We start from the raw sequence: 23594 nt of genomic DNA on the forward strand, positions 1-23594 counted from the left end.
ATTTTTAAAACTTCACATATTAAATTCAGGATGAATTACTGCACAACTTCTTTTATTTAGAGCAATCTCAATGCAAAGGGTTATCAAATTGAAAGCAATATAGTGCTACACACAGACTGATGATTGGACAAAATAAGGTTGTTTTGTCAAGTTTCGCATAATTTTCAGGAAATACATAGGGCAGAAGGTTGTTCTCAAGAACAGAAATGGACAGGCTGAATCAAGAATAAGATAAATTTGGCAAGTCAGGTCAAGTGAACCATAAAGTGGCATGTTTTAATTGTTTAGAAGATTATGGAATTTTATTATTTTTTTTTTTTACCCATGAAAAAATCTGAACAAAATGCATGCAAGCAAAGGCAACTCAGCGTTGTTATGGGCCTATATGAGAGTTTGAAGGACAGGGTGGACGCCCTCAAAAGATCTAAATTGAGGGGCCCATCAGGCTCTCAGCTGTCCACATCAACGCCAGAGCTTGCATTTGGTCATCACGCAACACAGCGGCAACCCCCAAGGCAGAATGCGTTGGTCCCTCAGGAACTAGTAGTTGTTGGTGACTCTATTGTCAGGGAAACGGGAAACATCCTTTGTAAAAAGGATAGGTGGAACAGGACCAGCGTATGTCTGCCAGGGGCAAAGGTTGATGACGTTGTAGAGCAGATATCATCTTTTAAGGGCACAAAAGGTGATATAGTTGTACACATTGGCACTAATGATATTAAGAGTAGGAAACCGGCGGAATTACTTAACAAGTACAGGTCACTGATGAAAACAAGCCGTGAATTAGGGTTGAATTTGAAAGTGTCTGCAATTCTGCCCAGACACGATAGGAGGGAGTATATGATGAGAGCCTTGTTGATCAATTCGGCCCTGGAAAGATTGTGCAAGGCTCAAGGGATAGAATTTTTTTCAGATTGGGCTTTACTTGTTAACATGAGAGACTGCTTCTACAGGGATGGGAAACACTTAAATAGAAAGGGTGCAAGAATATTTGCTGATGCTATTGAGGCAGTGTTGGGTGGGTCGGAAAACTGATCGCTTGGGGGGGATACAAGGACTAATAGTTTAACAGTAGCCATAGGCAGAGGTGAAGGTGATTCTTGCACAACTTCTATTAGAATAAGTAGCGACCTGGAGCAAGGGGTGTTGGGGGTTTCAGGGACGGGTGGCAGTCATCGTGAAACAGGCGGGTATATGCGATGTGTTAGAGTAACTAACAATAAGAATAGGTGCATGTATACTTGCATGTATACCAATGCTAGAAGTATAGTAAATAAATTTGATGAATTTGAAGTGTTGGTCAATATATCAAAGGCGGATATTGTTGGGATATCAGAGACATGGTGTCAGACTGATATAAGGAATGCTGAACTGGAATTTGGGGAGTACAATGTGTACAGAAAAGATAGAGAGGATAGGAAGGGAGGAGGTGTTATGCTGTTAATTAAGAAAAACATAAAATCAAAAGAAGTGCATCCAGTTGATATAGATGAACAGTGCACCAATGTTGAGTCAGTTTGGTGTGATATAAGCACTGCGAAAGCAAAAATAAGAGTAGGAGTGTGTTATAGGCCTAATGACTCGAATGAGTACAATAAACAATTGAACAGAGAAATAGAGTGGGCTAGTAAATTGGAATGTCTTCTAATGGGGGATTTTAACTTCCCAGATATTGACCGGAACTCGTAGGTTGGTAATTCATACACTAGTAAGACATTTGTGGATTTATTGGATGATTGTTTTCTGCAGCAGCATGTGCGAGGGGCAACCAGAGAAAGTAATACTCTTGATCTGGTTATCAGCAGTGATCATTCATGTATTAGGAATTTGCAGATAAAAGAACCACTAGGTGGCAGTGATCACAGTGTACTGATGTGGGATTTACTTAAAGATTTAATTACCATCAGGGGTAAAGGAAAGGGTTTTTGCTTCCGTAAAGGCGAGTACAGTGGTCTCCAATAGTTTTTAAATTCTGTACAGTGGGATCAACTGACGATGTTACCAACAGTAAATTCTAAGTGGAAAGCATTCAAGGAATTAATCGTGGATGCTACTAAAAGTTTCATACCTATTAAGAAATATTGTTCAAGGTTTAGGCCTAAATGGTTGTCAAATGAACTAATGAGACTAGTAACAGAGAAGAAAAATGCATAGGATGCATATAAATTATCAAGCGACTCAGAAGCCTATGGCAGATATAAGTTAATCTGTAATCAGGTCACAAAGGAGGTTCGGCAGGCGAAGGCAGATTACGAGAAATCCTTGGCAAAAGATGCCAAGAAAAACAGCAAGGATTTCTTTCCTTATATAAACTCTAAAAGGAAGGGGATGAATCTGATTGGTCCACTTTGACATCGATGGTTCGACTGTTGATGATCCTGCTCAGATAGCAAACAAACTGAATGAGTATTTTGCATCTACATTCACACATGAGGAATTATTAAGGTTTGAAAATGGCAGAAGGTTATCAAATTGTAGCAGGATACTTAATGATTTTGTAATAACTGAGAGCAAAGTGGAAGAGAAACTATTGAAAAAAAAACTCATAATTATGGCTAAGCAAACAATTAGCCATAATTATGAGAGCATCCTTGGACTCAGGAGAGGTTCCCACAGACTGGAGATGTGCAAATGTATCTCCTCAATTCACAAAGGGGGATCGAAGGATGACACGAGTAATTACAGACCAGTTAGTTTAACTTCTGTTCCGGGTAAAATAATGGAGTCGCTGGTTGCATTGCAGGATCATCTAGACAAGACGGCAGCAATAATTCAGACACAGCATGGGTTTGTTAAGGGAAAGTCTTGTCTGACAAATTTGATAGGATATTATAATGTGGTTACAAAGGAACTGGATGCAAAAAATAATTTTGATATCATATATTTGGATTTCAGGAAAGCTTTTGACACTGTTGCGCATGGAAGACTTTTGTACAAATTGGAACAGAATGGTATTAAGGGTAAGTTGCTACAATTGATAAAAGGATGGTTAAGTGCGAGAAGACAGAGTGTGGTAATCAATGGGTGCTGCTCTTCTTGGACTAATGTTATTAGTGGAGTCCCACAGGGTTCGGTGTTGGGTCCACTGTTGTTTTGTATATTTATCAATGATATTGATGAAGGTATATCAGGCTTAGTGTCGAAGTTTGCAGATGATACAAAGGTTGGCAGGGTTGTTAATGACAGTAATGGCAGTGTGCTACTGCAACAGGATCTAGATAATTTGGGCAGATGGGCTAAGAAGTGGCAACTGAAGTTTAACCTTGACAAATGCAAAGTACTGCATATGGGTAGAAGTAACCCCAGAGAAACGTACCAACTGTGTGGTACTACACTTAAGGAGGTAGAAAATGAAAAAGACCTGGGAGTAATTGTGCAGGCAGATATGAAGTTTTCTGAGCAATGCAGACAGGCTGCCAGGGCAGGTCATGGGGTTTTGTCAATGATATATAGGAATTTTGCTAGCAGGGAAAAGGAGGTGATTATCCCTCTGTATAAGGGAATGGTCAGGCCACGCCTTGAGTACTGCGTACAGGTCTGGAGGCCTCATTTTAGGAAGGATGTAGATTTACTTGAACGTGTACAGAGAAGGGCAACAAGATTGGTGAGGGGAATGAAGGGATCCTTTTACCAAGAGAGGCTTAAGTTCTGCAAATTGCAGTGGCTGGAGACTAGGCACCTGCGCGGTGATCTGATTGAGGTGTATAAGGCCTTGAATGGGTTGAGCACGCTGAATTCTGATGGGATCCTTCCACTTGTTCAGATTACGAACCTAAGGGGGCATAAATTCAAATTAAGAAAGGACAGATGTAGAATAGATGTGCGGAAATTTGTCTTTAGCTAGCGGGTGGTTAATTGCTGGAACAAACTTCCAGCTGTCATTGTGGAAGTTGATAGGTTGAATAAATTTAAGGAAGAACTGGACAGGCACTTGGAGGGAATGGTGTGATTTTTTTTTTTTTTGGCTGATGCTGCATAAGCTCATACATTTGCTTTCTTGCATCACATGCCACTACTACTGCTACTACTACTATTTGTTGACAGCAAGTAGAATTAAATAAATTGGGTCAGTCAATAAATTCTGCACATCCCTCAATATTTACCTGCAACATAAGTAGCATAACTTGTGTTTATATAGAATTTTGTTTATTCAGCACACTGACAATGAACTATCACTTTATATATCACTTTCTCAGAGTATGAGTGATAAATGTGAAACCATGTAAAATTATGATGTCCATGAGAATAGAGTTGACCAAGGAGAAGCAGACAATAATTTGTGAAAATTGAAACAGCACATAGCAAATCTGCACTTTCATCAATTTCTGGAAGAGGTTTTTTTTATATATTCCTCTTATTATGTATTTTTAGCAAGTTGTTGTTGTTTGTTTGTTATTTGGTTTTTAGGAGCATTAGCAACTAAGGCCATATTGCTCCGGGAAATGCGGTGGTCATTCCCTGACCTTTCCACATCCTCCGTATTTGGTGGTGATGGGCTCGAACCCCGGTCTAATCAAGAAGCGTGTGCTACACACTGTTGCTCCTTCCCACCTGGCTACAGAGGCGCCTTTTTAGCAAGTAATCATAGAACTACAATTACTTGCTGGTGATATTATTTCTCACAGGTTAATCGACTGTTGAAGATGAACCTTAATCCAGAAAGGCCATGTCAGGACCTTCCAGATCAAGGAAATGATTCTGTCATGTCACAACTCTGTCATGTCACAACTCTGTCATGTCACAACTGAGAGAATTATTGAAAAAAATCCAAGAACTGTTGCAAGATCAAACACTGACTTGTGATATGACTGCATGTGCTGTTGGCATCAACAAGGTACACTTTATACTACTCTGATGGAGCATCTGGAAAAGAAAAAACTGCATTCCACCCTTGCCTTTCACTTCAGGTGAAAAAATCGACGTTGGCTCCATGGAGCCAAAGGTGGATCCATGAATAACGTCATTTGAAATGAAAAAATACAATAAATTGTATTTTTTCATTTCACATGACGTTATTAAGTTTAAAAGCTTAATAAGATCAGTTTTATTTTATTCGGTATTTTCATTTACAATCAACAATAAAGGTTTGTAGTAACTAAAGTAGGATATATAGTTGAGACAATTCAAACTATTAACATTGCAATTGAAAACCAAGTCGATACATGATTGACCATTCATAGCAGATTTTGTAGGATCTGATGTGAGTTTAAGATTGAATGTTGATTCCATGAAGTCGAGGAATGGAGCATTTTCAGGTTTCTTAACGTCAATGTTAAAATCACCCACTAAAATTATTGGGATCTTTTGAAAGTTGAATTTCCTTACAACTTTAGGTATGTCTCCAAACTTTGGCATATAAATTGGTAGATTAGATATTAAGAAAACTTTAATCTGCTCCAATGTTGAATTAGGTGAGATGTAGAATGTCACAAGCAAAGTCTTCTGTCCATTTATTTCAACTCCAGCTGCACAAATGTTGCCACAATTATCTGTACCAGTTATTTGCCGTAGCGAGTCTGCAACCACGGTAATGAGAATATATGGCATACATATTGTCGATTCGACTTTATTGTATATCGCAACACCACCAGATCGCACAGAAGGGCTTTTGAATTGTGTGATACATTTGTATCCTCGAACATCAATATTTTCATCGTTTTCAAGCCATGTTTCTTTTAATGCCAAGATATTCGATTCCGTGAGAATTGGATTGGTCACAATGTCTTTGGATGAAGTTTCAAACTCTGTGTATTCAACAATACCATTCTGAAACTCGACGAAGCAACTTGATCCCAAAATTGTAATGCAGTTGTAGAGAGTGTTTCCCAACAATGGTTATTCAAACGTTTCAATTCAGTTCGAAGACCTTGCATCTTAGGTGCATTACAACCACGAGCATGGCAGAATGTAAAGTCATCTTTCTGATTTCTGAGGTACAGGCCATCGATGCTTCTAACTCTAGACAATGCAGAGTATACCAGTTGCTGTTTGAGACTCTTATCATAATCGAATACGATTTCTTTCAGAGTTTCACCCAGAGATTCATGAACCGTCATGACACAAGCTTCAACCAAAGGAAATTGGATTCTTTTGCATTTAAGCATTTTGCTTTTGAAAGATACTGTGGTGGAACATCTCGTAATCAGAGTCCAGCCAGATTTTAATACGCCACGATGCGACAATATGTGTGGACAACACTTGAGACGACTTTTAGTTCCAACATTCTTGCTTTTGAAATGTAACCACAATCTTTTGATTTCTGTTTCTTCCATCTCAATGTGATGTAAAGTTCCGATCTCTCCATCGACCAAACCATTTTCAACATCAATGTTTGTAGTGATCATGTAAGGTTTTCCAGTTGATAGATGCAATATGTATGGCAAACCCTGGGTTTCTGCTATGCTCATTTGATGGAGTTTTGTTCACATACTAGTCAACTGTTCATGACTCTTGTAACCGGTGAAGTGATCGTCGGCTGTACAATCGATTGTGGTGTTTCCTTCCAATGCTTGAGCGTTATAATGAACAACATCGTTGTTACGATGAAACAAACAAACAGCATTTTGTACTTGTTCCATGACAAAGTCTCGTGTTATAAATCGACTTTCAGTTAACTTCTTTTTGTCAATGTCTAACGTTTCGCCATTTCCAATTTTAGTTAATATGCTGGAGAATACAACATCAGTCTGTCTCATCACTTGAACCAGTGGAAACTGAGAGACTGCTACAAAATTGCACCATCAGCGGAATTCTTATGAGGCTTGAATATCTGCCTTGCATTCACTGGCAGCAACTGATGCAAATCTTCACAAAATATGATATCTAAACCACCAAACTCTCGATCGAATTCTCTGATGATCTCTTGCAGTCTGGCGTTGATCGTATCCAATATGTCAGCTCCAATCATGCTAACTTCATTGATGAATACTGCTTGAACGTTTTGAAATGTGTTACGATAGAGGTGCAAAGTTTCTCAAGCAGGACCACCATGTATTCACGTCATACCAACTTTGAACGGCAAATGAACTGTAGTACCGTTGATTGCTACAGCCACCTTCCCCGTCGACGCGCAGGTGAAAAATGCATTGTTAAGAGAGTTGTGCACCTGACTTAAGTGATTGTAAGTTTCTATGATAATTTTCAAAGTAGACTGCCACAGCAATCTTGCCACAGCCTGCTGGACCAGTGAAGAATATCTGAAGTGGTGTTGTGTTAGCTCGATCTGTTATTTGATGTATAACTTCAAGAATCAACTGCCGTTTTTTTTTTTTTTTTTATTTATTATTCATCATTTGAACCAACGTGCAGCAATCGTCACTGGTCATTTTGCTGTGGCTACAAAACGATCCTAAAGAACTGGTTTCGGAAGATATGCCAAAGACTGTAGAAATAATAGATTAATTGTGCAGTGTCGATGCTTCAGATCTTCCGACGTCTTACTCAAATCAAGTGCACAAGCATACATTTACTTGTTTCAAGAAGAAACAAATAAATGTATTAAAAAAAACATTATCCCACCGACGTACCAGTGGTTAGCGAATTTGCCAAATCATTTCAATATCATCATCGTTCTCTTGAAATCTGTTACTAGCATCCTCTGTGATTCGACTTTGAATATATTCCTTGCATTTTGCTCAAGCATCCTCTTTATCGTCCATTCTGATGCAAAGTTTTCTACATTATTCTAATGTTTTGTCAATATCGATTTCCAACTCGTACCTTTTTGTGGAAATTCATAAAGCACTCTTCATTTTCATTGTATATCTGAAGAAACTTGTTTGAATCAAATATATCAACCATTTCATTGTCGAAAGGCCAGTAAAGTAAAACCATCTCATGTTTATACCCTGCCAATTCAGACTTTTTATAGTGGTGATACCTTATGACTCGCATCTGTTTTCTAGGTTTACATTGTGCCTTCACAACATTGTATTTTGTTGTAAAACCAGCCAAGCAAAGCTGACTGAGCTCTCCATCTTTTGGTCTTTTCTCATATTTCTGTATATTTTCATTCAATATGTTGGTAGAATCATCATCAAGATTTTCTTCAGCCATTCACTTCTTGCTCTTCTTACTTTACTGATGCTCGTCGGGCCAAGTAGTTGGAAAGTACACAACTTTTCTACTAGCCTCAGACATTGGCTGGAGAAGCAAATACCAAGCTCATTTCAACGCTCGTCAACATTTTAATGCTAACGCATTTTAACAAGTCGACGTAGTCTTGATCTGGATACTCTTCTTTCAATTTGATCAACTCTCAATGCAAATGTCTTATGCTTCTGTTGGTTTTGTTAACATATTCTACAATGTATGATGCGCATGAATGTTCCTCGATGCAAATCCATGTTTGAATTTAATATACCAGCTATCCAAGGATTGAAGGTATTCATCCAAAGTTGTGCCCTATTTCTTTTCATTAGAATGGTAGGTCTTGTCAATCCTGATTGAATAACATCCAAGTAAGTTTTCATATCCAACTTGTGCTCTTCTAGAAACTGTTCAAGTGTATCGTAATGTTTCTCTTCAAAATCTCTTATATTGTTGAAAACCCCGTTTGAAACTTGAACGTCAATTGTCTTGTGTGTTCATCGGTACTAAAACTTGAATTTGATCCATAGGCCAATATGGAATATTGAATCTGCATCAATCATCATCCTTCTTGAAACAAGTAAATGTATGCTTGTGCATTTTATTTGAGTAAGACTTCGGAAGATCTGAAGCATCTATGCTGCACAATTCATCTATTATTTCTACAGTCTTTGGCATATCTTCCAAAACCAATTCTTTAGGATCGTTTTGTAGCCACAGGAAAATGTGAGCATGCAGACTGCCACGATGCTGGAACTCTATACGCTTGAAGAAATCAATTACTTTGGATTTCCCAAAAGGATTGTACCTTTTCGATTGCAGTACAGGAATACCTTGCATAGCGCAGTTTCGAACAGCATGGGTTTTGCTATAGCATGGTTTACAAATTGAAAAAAAATTAACTGTGTTACGCACCAATACATTTGATATGTATATATGTATTATGCCAGCACGTAGGCCAATGTGTTATGGATTCAAGACCACACTGACTGTTGTTGCAACTCCCATTATATACGGACTCTGCTAGCATTCATACATTAGTAAACATTCTAGATTCCGAGCGATGAGGTCATTCACTGTGCATAAGCTGTACAAATATTTTTCGCTGTGTATTTTTATTAAAGATTATTCTTTTAAAATGTTACACCTTTATAAGCAAATATGAGTGTAAAGAATAAATGTAATGGCGCTGAGAGTTCTTCTAGGTCAAAAGAGTGAACGAGGTATGAAAGTAAGGCAGCCGTTGCAAAATGACATTCAATGTTATAAAGAGATGTATGCAGATAAAAAGAAGAAGAAAACTATGCAAACTAAGCTGATCAGTTATTTTTCAAAAAAAAAATACAGTACATACTTCATTTCTATTCTTTTGGTATGTACATACTGCAATAAAAATCATTTGTACCGTACTTACTGGTATTTTTCATTTTTATCATTTTAATTTCTTTTTTTGCAAGAACTTTGTGTGCATCAATTTCTAGTAAACAAACACATATATATTTTTACAACTCAACCCATATAATCAAATGGTCGGAATGCATTACATTAAAATACATACTAATAATACCTCGATCAGTGCAGTTTCGCATAGCACAGGTATTTTTTTGGCACGAATTAACCGCGCTATGCGAGGTATTCCTGTATATGCATTATAACATCAACTAGCTTAATGAAGTATATTACACATGTGACTGGATCCTTGTTGACTAGCTTCGTATGCTGCAATGCTGTCAATTCTTTCATTGAATCTTCAACTTCTGTATCTTTGCTACTGTTTAGTTCTATGAAATATTTTCAAGAGATGTGGCCAGCAAACCTCCGTTGCAATCAATGTCAGAAACATGGTCGGTTTACCAAGTTGTCTGATCATAACAAAGACATCTTTCTTGTGTTGAGACCAGTAGTGTACAGAATTTGGAATGGATTTGAGAAATGACAAGTACGTTTGACGCATTCTTCAACAAATCTTTGGTCTTCTATCATAAGTTTTGTTATGTTAGAAGTTTCTCCAACGCATTTGAAAGTGGAATATAAACCTTCGGTTATTCTCAAGCATAAAAGTTTCATCACCATGTATAGAATATGATGTGGCATTACTCCTCGGCGATCTTTTCGTCTTATTTCGCTTGTTTGCCATCATAAATGGAGTAACACGTAACCCATCTTTAAATTTACGTGGATGGCCTAAGTATTCATGTTCATTGTATTCATCATTCATGTTATTCAGCATGTTCATCATACACTATCGACATCAGTTGATTGTGTTGTCCGGGAGCAATTGCAAGATATTTGTCTTCATTCAAAAGTAAAGTGTGTTGCTGTGCCATAAGTAATTAGATGTCACTTTCAGACAACGCGATCTTCTCTACATTGTCTACTTGTTTGCTATTGGTAACTCTCAATGAAACTGTAGCAAGTAACTGACAATCGACTGTGATTTTATAACGTTTGTACAGAGGAGTACTGATTAAATACATTAGCCACGATTTGATCATTTCTTTTCTTACATATCCTTGCAAGTAAGTCGATTTATGAATCAAATGCTCCTTGATGTGAAATTGAATGCATAATTGTCGTCAAAAGCAAGAGGCAACTCTCTAACCATATTATTCACATTGACTGGAACATTTATTACTTGTCCGATGAAACCATAACTGCCAGTTTCATATGGCAAACGTCAAATCTGCATGAATGTCAATCTAGCAGAAACGAAACATTTGCTTATACAATCGAGCAGTAGTAAATTAGATAGAAACGAATGATATATATGAAGCCATTGGACCTGGATAACGATGGTATATTTCCCAATTCTAAGCTTGTGAAGTGTGTACTGCAAAGCATAAATGATGCCACATTCTCTGCTTCTGGAAATTCACCTTCAAGAATTTGTATATGGTTTGGCTTTGGTAATCTCAAGTCATTCTGAAAAAGTAGCAAACACTGCAGACATATCTGAATGAGTTGTTCAAAAGCGTTTAAAATTCTTTTGATGCCAATGTGTAACACTTTTGACGATCTTCATTTGCTGATTGCACTGTTCTTTTCGATTTTGATGGCCATACATCTGCCTCTAATTGATCTTGCTCGCGTTTATGCTTACGACTCTCTCTTTCTTTCTTTCTCTCTCTCTCTCTCTCTCTCTCTCTCTCTCTCTCTCTCTCTCTCTCTCTCTCTCACGTTCTGCCGCTGACTTTGGTGCTTGCTTTCCAACATTAGATTTGTGATTATGTCAAAATCTATGAACATATTTAGTTGATGTAACTTTCAGCATTTTCACAACTTAACTAAATAAAACACAACTGCACTGCTGGACAAATGTGAAGTAACTGAATGAAGTAGTTACTTTAATGAGTTGTTCAACTCTAGAAAACTAAAAACCCAATTTGAAATCTAGCTATATATCCTTGTAGAGCTATCAAAGTTTTCCTTGTTTTCCCAATGAATCTTTGCAATTGATAAAGTATGATTACAGTAGGGCAACAAGACTACTGGTGAGGGAAACAAAGGGGTACTCTTACCAAGAAAGGCTTAAGTTCTGTAAATTGCAGCACCAGGAGAGTAGGCACCTGCGAGGTGATCTGATTGAGGTGTATAAGGCCTTGAATGGGTTGAGCAAGCTGAATGCTGATGGGATTCTTCCTCTTGCTCAGATTAAGAATCTGAGGGGACATAGCTTCAAATTGAGGAAAGACAGTTGTAGAATAAATGTAGTTGATTGGTGGAACAGATTTCCATCTTTTGCTGTGGAAGTTGATAGCCTAAATAAATTTAAGAATGAGCTGGATCAGAATTTGGAACGAATGTTGGGGTAAAATGAAAGGTTTTTTTTTTTTGGCTGATGCTGCATAAGCTTGCTTTCTTGCATCGTATGCCTCTACTAATGCTAATGCTAGTATTCTGAAGATCGAATTAAAATGACAATTTGCAATTTTGCACTATCCTTCATCATCCAAACCCTTGAAAGTTGAAGGGGAACTAAGCAAAATTAAACAAATGGCCACTTCCATTAACATTTTTTCAGGTATTGCATTTATCAGACAGCCAAAAGAATTTTTACATTTCTTTTTTCTAAAGGGAGGGTCTCCTGTTTGTCCTACTTATCTTCTGAGGAATCTTTCATGATTGGAGTTTTCTCCACTGTGTTCCTCAATTCCGTCTGCGTCCTTGTTTCCCTTTTGCCGCCATTTGTTTCATGCCTTTTCTCTTTGCTTGTGGGGTCTCAGTTTGGGGATCTTCACCATCTTCTTGGTAATCCAAAATTGTTAGGTCGTTATCCCCCCACCTTGTAGTTGGGATTCTTTTGTTGGTTTCTCTGTTTTTCCTTCCAGTTTTCCTGCTTTCCGAATAAATGAAATCTTTCCGGATAAATGAGATTTATCCGGAAAAAAAGGGTTTTCCAGTTCCCATGGTAGGAGGGCTCTAAGTGTGGCCAAACGTCATAAACCACAAGTCTGTGGCACTATTTGCACCAATCCCACCCCGAGGGGATAGCTCAAAAACTAAATTTAGTTTTTGAGCTATCCCCTCGGGGTGGGATTAATCAGATCAAGGTACAGCAGGCCCTCGTTATAACGCAGTTCGCTTCACGCTGATTCACTATAACGCTGTTCTTATATTATAACCCTTATCTGACTATAACGCTGTCAAAAATCACTATGTTCTTTTACAGATTGCATTTTTGGCATATTTAAAAGAGAGAGAGATTAGCCTATTACGATCTGAAGAAAACTCACCTAAAAAAAATATATGTGGAAACATTTAAAACTAGTAAGGGCTGGTGGAAAAGATTTAAAATCCAGGGAGAAGCCGCAGGTGCAGATCAAGTAGCCAAAACTTTCAAAAAAGAACTTGTTAAAATTACTGAAGGGTGTATTATGTGTTATACTTCTCAACAAGTTTTTAACATAGATGAAGCAGGATGTTTTTTGGAAACGAATGCCTAAAAGAAGTTTCATATTGAATGAAGAAAAAAAAATGTTAGGTTTCAAAGCGGTGAAGGATCGGTTGACTTTATTGTTGGGTGGTAACGCTGCGGCGGATTTAAAATTAATGCCCCTTTTAGTTTACCAGGAAGAGGGCCAAAGTACAACCCAAAATCGACACATTTTTCATGATTAAATTCGTCAATTAAATGAAATCAATTAAAATCAATTAAATTCACGATTTTAATTCGAATTTTAAGTTTAATTTTGATATGCAAGTAGTTACCACATAATTATATACGTATGTAATGCAGAATATTTTATATATACAAATATTTGAATATTATATATTCTGACCGACATTTGTGCATCTTTTCGCTACCATTTATTACTGATTAGGAAATATCCTATTGCAACGACCATAACTCACAAATATATATGTTATCTTATGGGAATGCGCCGCTCGCTTGGCATGGATTCACTTAGCGATTGGTTTTCCCGGAACAAATTATCAGCGTTAAGAGGGGGTCACCTGTATTTACCCGGTTTAGGGTTTCTACTTACTTGCTTATCAAGTAGGTAGGATGTCGATGGCCAATGGTGTGCCTTCCTGCCGATCACGTGACCAAGTTGTTGTTTTAATATAGGCTGGGGAAGGAGCAATTGCACCCAAAAATTAACATAATTAGATAACACAAAAATAAAATCAACCAGGATTTTAAAATATGAAGATATATCATTATGTAAATTATATAGGCAGTAATCGGAGCTCAAGTTCGTTGTCCTACACAACTTTTCTATCTTATGTAACAATGTTAAGCAATAAAAAGACTATTATTAATTCACCAATGCTTTCAATGTCCGAACCTATATGACATAAGTGAGCTGCTCATGCTAACATGAGTGGCATAATGCAGAAATTTTTAAAAGTTTCATAGATAACAAATGCCTTAGAAGTTCAGCTAAATACTGATACCAATAGACTCACCACATCTAGAATCCTCATCATCTTGAAAATCCAAATCGATTACTCTTGAAAGTTAAAAAGAAGGGGCACAGACACCAAGCGTTTTGCTACTGGGCACATTGTGCAACGTATCAGCCAGGGCAATACTTGGAAGTCTTCCTCATGTTCTGTGACCCAGTTTCGAACAATCCGGGTGGTGTGGCATGATGCATTATCCTGCTGAAAGACGGCACTGCCAGAGGGGAAGACCGTTGCCACGAAAGGGTATTTTTATTTATTTTTATTTTTTTTGGTAGTTGTTGGCGCATCAGCTTCTGTGGCCATATCGCACCTCCCAAGGTTTTTGCAGTACTTTGATCCAAGCCCGAGGCGGGATTCGAACCCACGACCTTTGGGTTGTCAGGCAGGCACTTTACCCACCTGGCTAGCCCGGTCGGCGCCATGAAAGGGTGTCAGCAACGATGTTTAGGTAGGTAATAGACGTCAGAGTGCCCGGCACATGGATGACTGGACCTAGGGTATCCCATCAGAACATCGTCCAAAGCATGACACCACCACCACCACCAGCTTGTTTTCGTCCCATGGTGCATCCAGGCGCCATCACTACCCCAGGTAAATGACACACACGTACTCGCCATCCAAATGTGCAACAGGAAACATGATTCATCGGACTGGATGACCTTCTTCCAATCACTCAAGGTCTAGGTCCAGTTTTGATGCTTGCGTGCCCATTGTAGGTGCTGTCATCAGTGAACCATGGCTAGCTTGGGCACTCGGAGCTAAAGAGGGATGCTATATATAGCAGGAAAGTTATTCTAATATTAACTTTGACAGACTTTTCTTTGTTACTAGACCAGCTACACAGCCCCATTTTCAGCAGGGGTCGATGTACTGTGTGTTGTGACACATTACACCTGTCACCAGCATTCCAATTACTGGCAAGTTGCACCACAGTCGCCCTTCTGTTACCACGCCATCCAGGAGAGCCTTCGCTCACCTTGAGCATCGATGAACCATGGTCATCCAACACCTTGCTGGCCATTTGTCGGGTTTCCCTCCTCAGTAGGTACTAACCACGGCTGACCATGAGCACCCCACCAGCCGTGCCATTTTGGATATGCTCTGACCCAGTCATCTGGTGATTACAATTTGGCCTTTGTCAAACTCACTTAAGTCCACTGCCTTTCCCATCTGAAGAACAAAGAGTAACACTGATTAACGGAACTCACTATCAGGTGTTTTTATACCATGTCGCGATCCACACATCCACCGTAGTTCCCCTGCAGTTCCTTCGATTTGCATAACGACTCGCTGGTCGTAATGTTTTGGCTCATCAGTGTATATAACTGAACCTCATGATATATGTTCCTGAATATTACTGACTGGACATCATCATGAATGTGATCTGACTTAGGTCATTTAAGATCTGTTCTGTTGTAGCTATTGGATTGTTTGTTTGTTATTTGGTTTTTAGGAGCATTAGCAACTAAGGTCATATTGCTCCAGGATATGCGGTGGTCATTCCCTGACCTTTCCGCATCCTCTGTATTTGGTGGTGACGGGCTCGAACCCCGGTCTAATCAAGAAGCGTGTGCTGCGCACTGCTGCTCCTTCTAACCTGGCTACGGAGGCGCCTATAGCTATTGGAGGTGGTCTTGATCTCACCATTGTTGTCTCAGTGGGCCCACATCTCTTGCCTGTAGGTTTTGGGGTGGCGCTGCAATTGAGGAATGGAACAGGCGTGTTTGCATGAAACTTCACTTGATCAGTAAATGGTGGACGTTCTTCAGCATGAGTCGAGAGAATTTTGGACTTTCCAGAGCTATTCAAGATGGATTTTTTGTTGCATAAAGAAGTGTACAGATGAATATAAGTAGAATAGCTCAAGTAAGTGCATTTATATTAGTATATTTGGCTCTTTTCTCAAATTTTCAGCATTCTTTGTCCTAATACGATGGTCAATGTGGCAGTTGTATTGGTGCCAACCTCAATTTTTCAAATGCTCAAAAGTCAGGAAATACTGAGTATTTATCGATAAAAAATAGTTGTAAAACCATTACAGATGACAGGGATGCTATATATAACAGGAAAGTTATTCTAATATTTAACTTTGACAGACTTTTCTTTGTTACTAGACCTAAAATGGCAGAAAATAGTGATATTCCCCCAATAACTGCAAATTGCCATAACTTGGGTTTTAATAGGCCTACAAACTTAAATAAGATGTCAAATCAATCCCAAGGACCTAGTAAACAAGACACTAGTAAATGACTACCAAGGAAGAGAATTTTAATGAATAAACCCAAAAAATGGGAAATACTGCCGAAAAAACTGAAAAAGACTACCAGAAGTAAAAAATTCTGAGGGAGAGAACCCCCAATAATAATGAAGAAAATGATGACGACTTAGAAAACTGTTCTCCAGCACCCTTACAACAAAAAAAAAAAAAAAAAAGCTAAGAAAGGAAAGAATTCAAGGGAAATAAAGACAGTTCTGAGCTAGAACAATCAAAAACAGAGAAGTATGAATATTTAACAAATATTAATGACCCTGTGAAACAAGCCAAAGAAGTATGTCTGTTTTTAGAGGAATATATGCACAAGATAGTTAATTATTGGGCAATTTTGGAGCAGAGATTAATAGAATTAATACTGAAAACCAGGTACTAAAATCGAAGTTGTAAATAATAACTGAATAAAAGAATAATTACACAGTAATGAATGCACTAGCCTATGCTCAAGCAGCAAAAATGAGCCAATAAGCCAAAACAAGTGATAAGTAAACCAGCTACAAATAAAGAGACCAATGTAATAATTCTCAAAGCTAAGGATGATCTATAATGAAATCAAGTGAAGCTGTAAAAGACACAGTAGTCTCCAAACTAAAGCCTCACCTGAAGGAAATAAGAATAAACAGTCTACAAAAAATCAGAAAAAATGGGGGTTGTACTAGAGTTTACAAACAAAGAAGACCTGAAAAAGATTGAAACCACCCAGAAGTAGCAAGACTGGGTTTGTTATCAGACAAACTAAAAGGGAAAATTCAAACATTATTATTTTTGACATAGCTGAACAAACTCCTGAGAGAGAGAGAGAGAGAGAGAGAGAGAGAGAGAGAGAGAGAGAGAGAGAGAGAGAGAGAGAGAGAATTAATGACAGACCTTTATTATAATAAAAATTTAGCCAGATTATGACCATAGATGAGTTCGCCAGCAAATTTCAGCCAAAAAGAGGAAAAATGAGCCAGAGAAATGGACAACTAAATATAATTGTAGACATTTCACCTAGAATATGGCAATCATTACAAGGACAACAGAGAATCTATGCTGGACCAGCCATAGATTCAGGGATGTTTACAAAGGTGCTTCAATTGTCATAAATTTGTTCATACTGCCAGGGATTACAGTCAGAAAAAACCTGTCTGCAGTCACTGGCCATGACTATAAAAATTGCAAGAACAAGTATCCCCTTTGCCTAGTGGGTAACCCCACCACCATCATCTGTCAACTCCCACCTAAGAGCAGGATGGGTGTCCTGACCTGGGGCCCTATTCTGGTGGGCACCTTGACCACTGTCTCCCTCTATCTATCCTTCTACCACTTTCCCCCTCCCATTTCCTGTCATCCAACCACTATCTTCCACTTTCACTTTTATTATTTTTTTTTATTATTATTATTGGGCTCTCCCTGTCTGTAGCTTTGGTTACCACAGGGTTCTCCCTGCCAGTGCTTTCATACTCCCTACTGCCCAGCCCCCCAACTCGTGGCGGGCAGACCGGATGAACAACACAACCTCATACTAACACTATACAAACACTCACTAAGGTAACCTATATAAATCTGGCCTTTACAGAGTTTTGTATTCATCACATTGCCAGAGCTGGGGAGCAACCCCCGGTTGCCCCCCAACTCCGGCACATTCCAATTAACACTATACACTATTGCCTATAGGTCTGTAGTTAAATGCTAATTCTGGGATCCGATTTGGGTTCATTCTCTCTATGTGATTAATCCATTTTTTTCTGATACCATTTTATGTCATCTACTACATTATCTACTTTTAATTTCTCATGAATATCTAAATTTCTTTGATGGTCTGACCTTGAAAAGCCTAATAATGATCTTAAAATTCTCGTTTTTGCTGCTTCTAGTTTTTGTGCATCTTTCTTATTTATTACCCAAGTCTCACAACTGTAAAAGAGGGCTGATTTTGAAGTAATGTTGTGTAGCCGTAATTCTGTTTCAGTTGTCCTTTGTTTCCCCACAGGAATGAGGAGGTAACTACTGCTTTGTATAAGGCAATGTTTAGATCATATCTTGGGTACTACAAAGGCCTCATTTTTGGAAGAATGTGTAACTGCTGGAAGAGTTGCAGAGAAGAGAAGGGCAATGAGATTTGCGAGTAGAACAAAAAAACCGAGTGCTCTCACAAAAAAGGCTTCAATTTGCAGCATCTGGAGACTTGGCATCTGTGAGGGGATTTAAGTGTTTAAGACTTTGAATGGTTTGAGCAGGCTCAATGCCGATGGCATTCCCCCACTTGCTCATACTATGCACAAGAGGACATAAATTCAAACTGAGAAAAGATGGGTGCAGGACCAATGTACAGAAATCTGCCTTCAATCAGTCAGTGGGAAGTTTTGTTGGAACAAACTGCCATTTGTTGCTGTGGAAGTGGATAGTTTGAATAAATTCAAGGAATAACTAGAAAAACTACTGGAAGGCATGGACAGGCGATGGGGAAGGTTTTTCGTTTTTTTTTGGCTAATGTGTTTTAAACTTGCTTTCTTGCATCATTTGCTATAACTTATTAATATTAATACTTGCCACTATTAATACTAATGGTAATATTACATTAAATTAATCAAAACAAAATAAAATATGCACAAAAGGCATTATAATGAAATGAGCTAGTACTGAAATGGTTCTAGAAATTCCAAAATAACCAAACGAAGAAAAGATTCTATTGAATATTAAGTTTCCTGGATATTAACTTTCTCAAACAAAACTTTGATAAAGAAAATGCAACTGTGCTTGATGTTAATCTGCTGAAAGGTTCAAAAAGAAAGATAAAAAATAATAAAACAAAATTTTTCTAAGTAAGTTTGCTGAAAAAACTTTAGAGATGAGTAGGAAACACATCCAAGGTCACCAAACCAGCACATCAGTTTTGTCCTTACAGTAGAATGACCAAGAAGTATGTGAACTGTGGTACAATAGGCACAGAAATAAATCCCCACATGCCACTAAAATGATTTTGTTTCTTCTATCAGTGCTTAGGGAATCTCCAAAAGTACAAAAAATTAATGAATGAAAATTCCTACAAAGAGAAAATAGGAATTGAGCATAAGAAGCAGAATGTAGTCGTAGTGGCATGTGATGCAAGAAAGCAAGTTTATGAGCTTATGCAGCATCAGCCCAAAAAAAAAAAAAAAAAAATTAAAAAACAATCCCCTCTAAATATTTGTCCAGTTCCTCCTTAAATTTATTTAACCTATCAACTTCAACAATGACAGATAGAAGTTTGTTCCAGCAGAACCCATTTATTATCACTCTCTGTCTTCTCCCACTCAACCATACTTTTATCCATTCTAGCAACTTAACCTTAATACCACCAGCTGGCTAAAGGCAAATTTCCGCACATCTATTCTACATCTGTCCTTCCTCAATTTTAATTTATGCCCCCTTAGGTTCGTAATATGAACAAGGGGAAGGATCCCATCAGAATTCAGTATGCTCAACCCATTTAAGGCCTTATACACCTCAATCAGATCACCTCACAGGTGCCTAGTCTCTAGCCACTGCAATCTGCAGAACTTAACCTCTCCTGGTAAGAGGATCCCTTTATTCCCCACACCAATCTTGTTGCCCTTCTCTGTACACGCTCAAGCAAATCTACATCCTTCCTAAAATGAAGCCTCCAGACCTGCATGGAGTACTCAATGCGTGGTCTGACTATTGCCTTATACAGAGGGACAATCACCACCTTTTCCCTGCTAACAAAATTCCTGTATATCATTGACAACACCCCATGACCTGTCCTGGCAGCCTGTCTTCATTGCTCAGAACACTTCATATCTGAATGCACAATTACTCCCAAGTCTTTTTCATTTTCTACCTCCTTAAATGTAGTATCACACAGTTGGTACGTTTCTCTGAGGTTACTTCTACCCATATGCAATACTTTGCATTTTTCAATGTTAAACTTCAGTTGCCACTTCTCAGCCCATCTGCCCAAATTTTCTAGATCCTGTTGCAGTAACACACTGCCATTACTGTCATTAACAACAATGCCAACCTTTGTACCATCTACAAACTTCGATACTAAGCCTGATATACTTTCATCAATATCATTGATAAATATACAAAACAACAGTGGACCCAACACCGAACCCTGTGGGACTCCACTACTAACATTAGTCCACAAAGAGCAGCACCCATTGATTACCACCCTCTGTCTTCTCCCACTCAACCATCCTTTTATCCATTGTAGCAACTTACCCTTAATACCATTCTGCTCCAATTTGTACAGTAGTCTTCAATGCGCAACAGTATCAAATGCTTTCCTGAAATCCAGTATACGATATCAAAATTATTTTTTTGCATCCAGTTCCTTTGTAACCACATCATAATAACCAATAAAATTTTCAGACAAGACTTTCCCTTAACAAACCCATGCTGTGTCGGAATTATTGCTGCAGTCTTGCCTAGATGATCCTGCAGTGCATCTTTAACCAGTGACTCCATTATTTTACACGGAACAGAAGTTAAACTAAATGGTCTGTAATTACTCATGTTACCCTTCGATCCCCCTATGTGAATTGGGGACACATTTTCACACCTCCAGTGCGTGAGGACATCCCCTGAGCCCAAGGATGCTCTCATAATTATGGCTAAGGGTTTGCTTACTTCCTTTGCTGCCTCCTTTAATATAACTGGATAGATCCCATTCACCCCAGGTGCCTTACTTATGTTTAACTTCAACAATTTCTCCCCCACTTTGTTCTCAGTTATTACAACATCATTAAGCACCCTGTTACAATTTGATAACCTTGTGGCATTTTCAAACCTTAATAACTCCTCATGTGTGAATGTAGATGCAAAATACTCATTCAGTTTGTTTGCTACCTGAGCAGGATCATCAACAGTCGAACCAACGATATCTAACAAATGGACCAATCAGATTTATCCCCTTCCTTTTAGAGTTTATATAAATAAAGAAATCCTTGCTGTTTTTCTTAGCATCCTTTGTCAAAGATTTCTCGTAATCTGCCTTCGCCTGCCTAACCTCCTTTGTGACTTGATTACAGACTAGCTTATATATATTATAACCTTCTGTGTCACCTCATAATTTATATGCATCCCATGCATTTTTCTTCTCTGCCATGAGTCTCGTTAGTTCATTTGACAACCATTTAGGCCTAAACCTTGAACAATATTTCTTAATAGGTATGAAACGTTTAGTAGCTAACACTATTAATTCCTTGAATGCTTCTCACTTAGAATTTGCTGTTGGTAACATCATCAATTGGTCCCACTGTACAGAATTTAAAAACTGTCTGAGACCACTACAGTCACTTTTACGGAAGCAAAAACCCCTGCCTTTATCCCTGATGATAATTATATCTTTAAGTAAATCTCACATTGGTACACTGTGATCACTCCCACCTAATGGTTCCTTTATCTGCAAATTCTTAATACAGAATGATAACTGCTGATAACCAGATCAAGAGTATTGCCCTCTCTGGTTGCCTCTGAAACATGCTGCTGCAGGAAACAATCATCCAATAAATTCACAAAAGTCTTAATAGTGTGCAAGTGACCAACCCATAAGTTCCAGTCTATATCTGGGAAGTTAAAATCCTCCATTATAAGACATTCTGTACAATTGTTCATTGTACTCATTTGAGTCATTAGGCCTATAACACACTCCTACTCTTATTTTTGCTTTGGCTGTGCTTATGTCACACCAAACTGACTCAACAATGCACTGTTCATCCACATCAACTGGATGCACTTCTTTTGATTTTATGTTTTTCTTAATTAACAGCATAACACCTCCTCCCTCTGTACACATTGTATTCCCCAAATTCCAGTTCTGCATTCCTTATATCTCTGGGACACCACGACTCTGCTATCCCAACAATATCCGCCTTTGATGTCTTGACCAACACTTCAAATTCATCAAATTTATTTACTATACTTCTAGCATTTGTATACATGTACCTATTCTTATTATTAGTTACCCTAACACATCCCATATACCCACCTGTTTCTTGTTGACTGCCATCAGTCCCTGAAACCCCCAACACCCCTTGCTCCAAGCCGCTGCTTATTCTAATAAACATTGTGCAAGAATCACCTTCACCTCTGCCTGCAGCTACTTTTAACCTTTTAGTCTGTGAATCCCCCCAAGCTAGCAGTTTTCTCACCCACCTAACGCTGCCTCGATAGCATGCGGAAATATTCTTGCACCCTTTCTATTTAAGTGTATCCCATCCCTGTAGAAGCAGTCTTTCCTGTTAACAAGCACAGACCAGGCTGAAAAAAATTTTACTCCTTGAGCCTTGCAAATTTCCTTCAGGGCCGAATTGATTGACAAGGCTCTCATCATGTACTCCCTCCTATTGTGTCTGGGCAGAATTGCAGACACATGTCAAGCATTGACCAATTGGAAGGTTCACAAATGTTCAAGATCATTCAGAAACTGAGAAATACAATATAATTCCATTTGAGATATGGAAGTTTTCCACAAACATCAGCAACTTATCATAATAATTATAAATACATTAGGAGAGCCACAGTTCTGTGCCAACAAGATGGGGTCCCCATCAGATGAAATCAATCTTTATTCTATCATATATTTTAATTGTATCTATCATTAATCTTTTGGCTTTTTAATTAACAAATCCAGCAAACACAAAGGCACTTGCTGCAAAAGAGACAACAATAACAGTTTGTACTTTTGCAAGTGAGTCCAAAAACGATTTCTCTTTATTTCAAACAAAGAGAATTAAATTGCAATTCCTGTGTATATGTTCCTTTCACTCACACACTTTCAAATAACTAAGTTTTATTCTTTCCCTCCAATAAATTATATACAGTACTGTATTTAAGGAACTAGTTGGGTATATTCAGATAATTGTGGCTGTTTATGTAGTGCAGGATTTGTTAAACTAAAAATTGGAATGTCTTGCGCTATCATTAGCAAAACTATTGATAGGATTTCCAGTTAATGGATAAAGATTATTGATATTCAGGAAGAAAAAGTAGATGAAATATAAGAACTTTGGGAAACTGCCAAAAGTTCTGATATTTCACCTATCATCTTTGCAATGTTAGTTAAGGATCTAGAAGACAGAAGCCATTATATGCAGTACATATTCTGAGAAGGCATAGATTAAACAATTTCAAAAATCAGAAGGCAGATTTTTGAAAAGAAGGCAGATGTACAATCAAACTTTTTCCAAATCAACAATAGAGCCTTTGTCTGCAAGAAGACCAATAAAATCTTGGTAATACTGCAAAAGGCAGATGCAGTTCTAAAATTCCTATGGCAATAACTTTTGGGCAGTAAGGAATTAGTCTTTTAAGGAATATAAAGAGGCCTCTGTCCCTC

At 38.1% G+C, this 23594-nt stretch overlaps 1 protein-coding gene across 1 annotated transcript in view; it reads right to left on the reverse strand.

Annotated features, from left to right (window-relative positions):
- Window positions 1-23594, reverse strand: part of BBS1 (Bardet-Biedl syndrome 1) — a 235284-nt gene that overhangs the window by 144093 nt on the left and 67597 nt on the right. The window lies entirely within an intron of this gene.

This window comes from Mastigoproctus giganteus, chromosome 6 (assembly GCF_048544385.1).
Source record: "Mastigoproctus giganteus isolate SK-2022 chromosome 6, ASM4854438v1, whole genome shotgun sequence".
NCBI lineage: Eukaryota > Metazoa > Arthropoda > Arachnida > Uropygi > Thelyphonidae > Mastigoproctus > Mastigoproctus giganteus.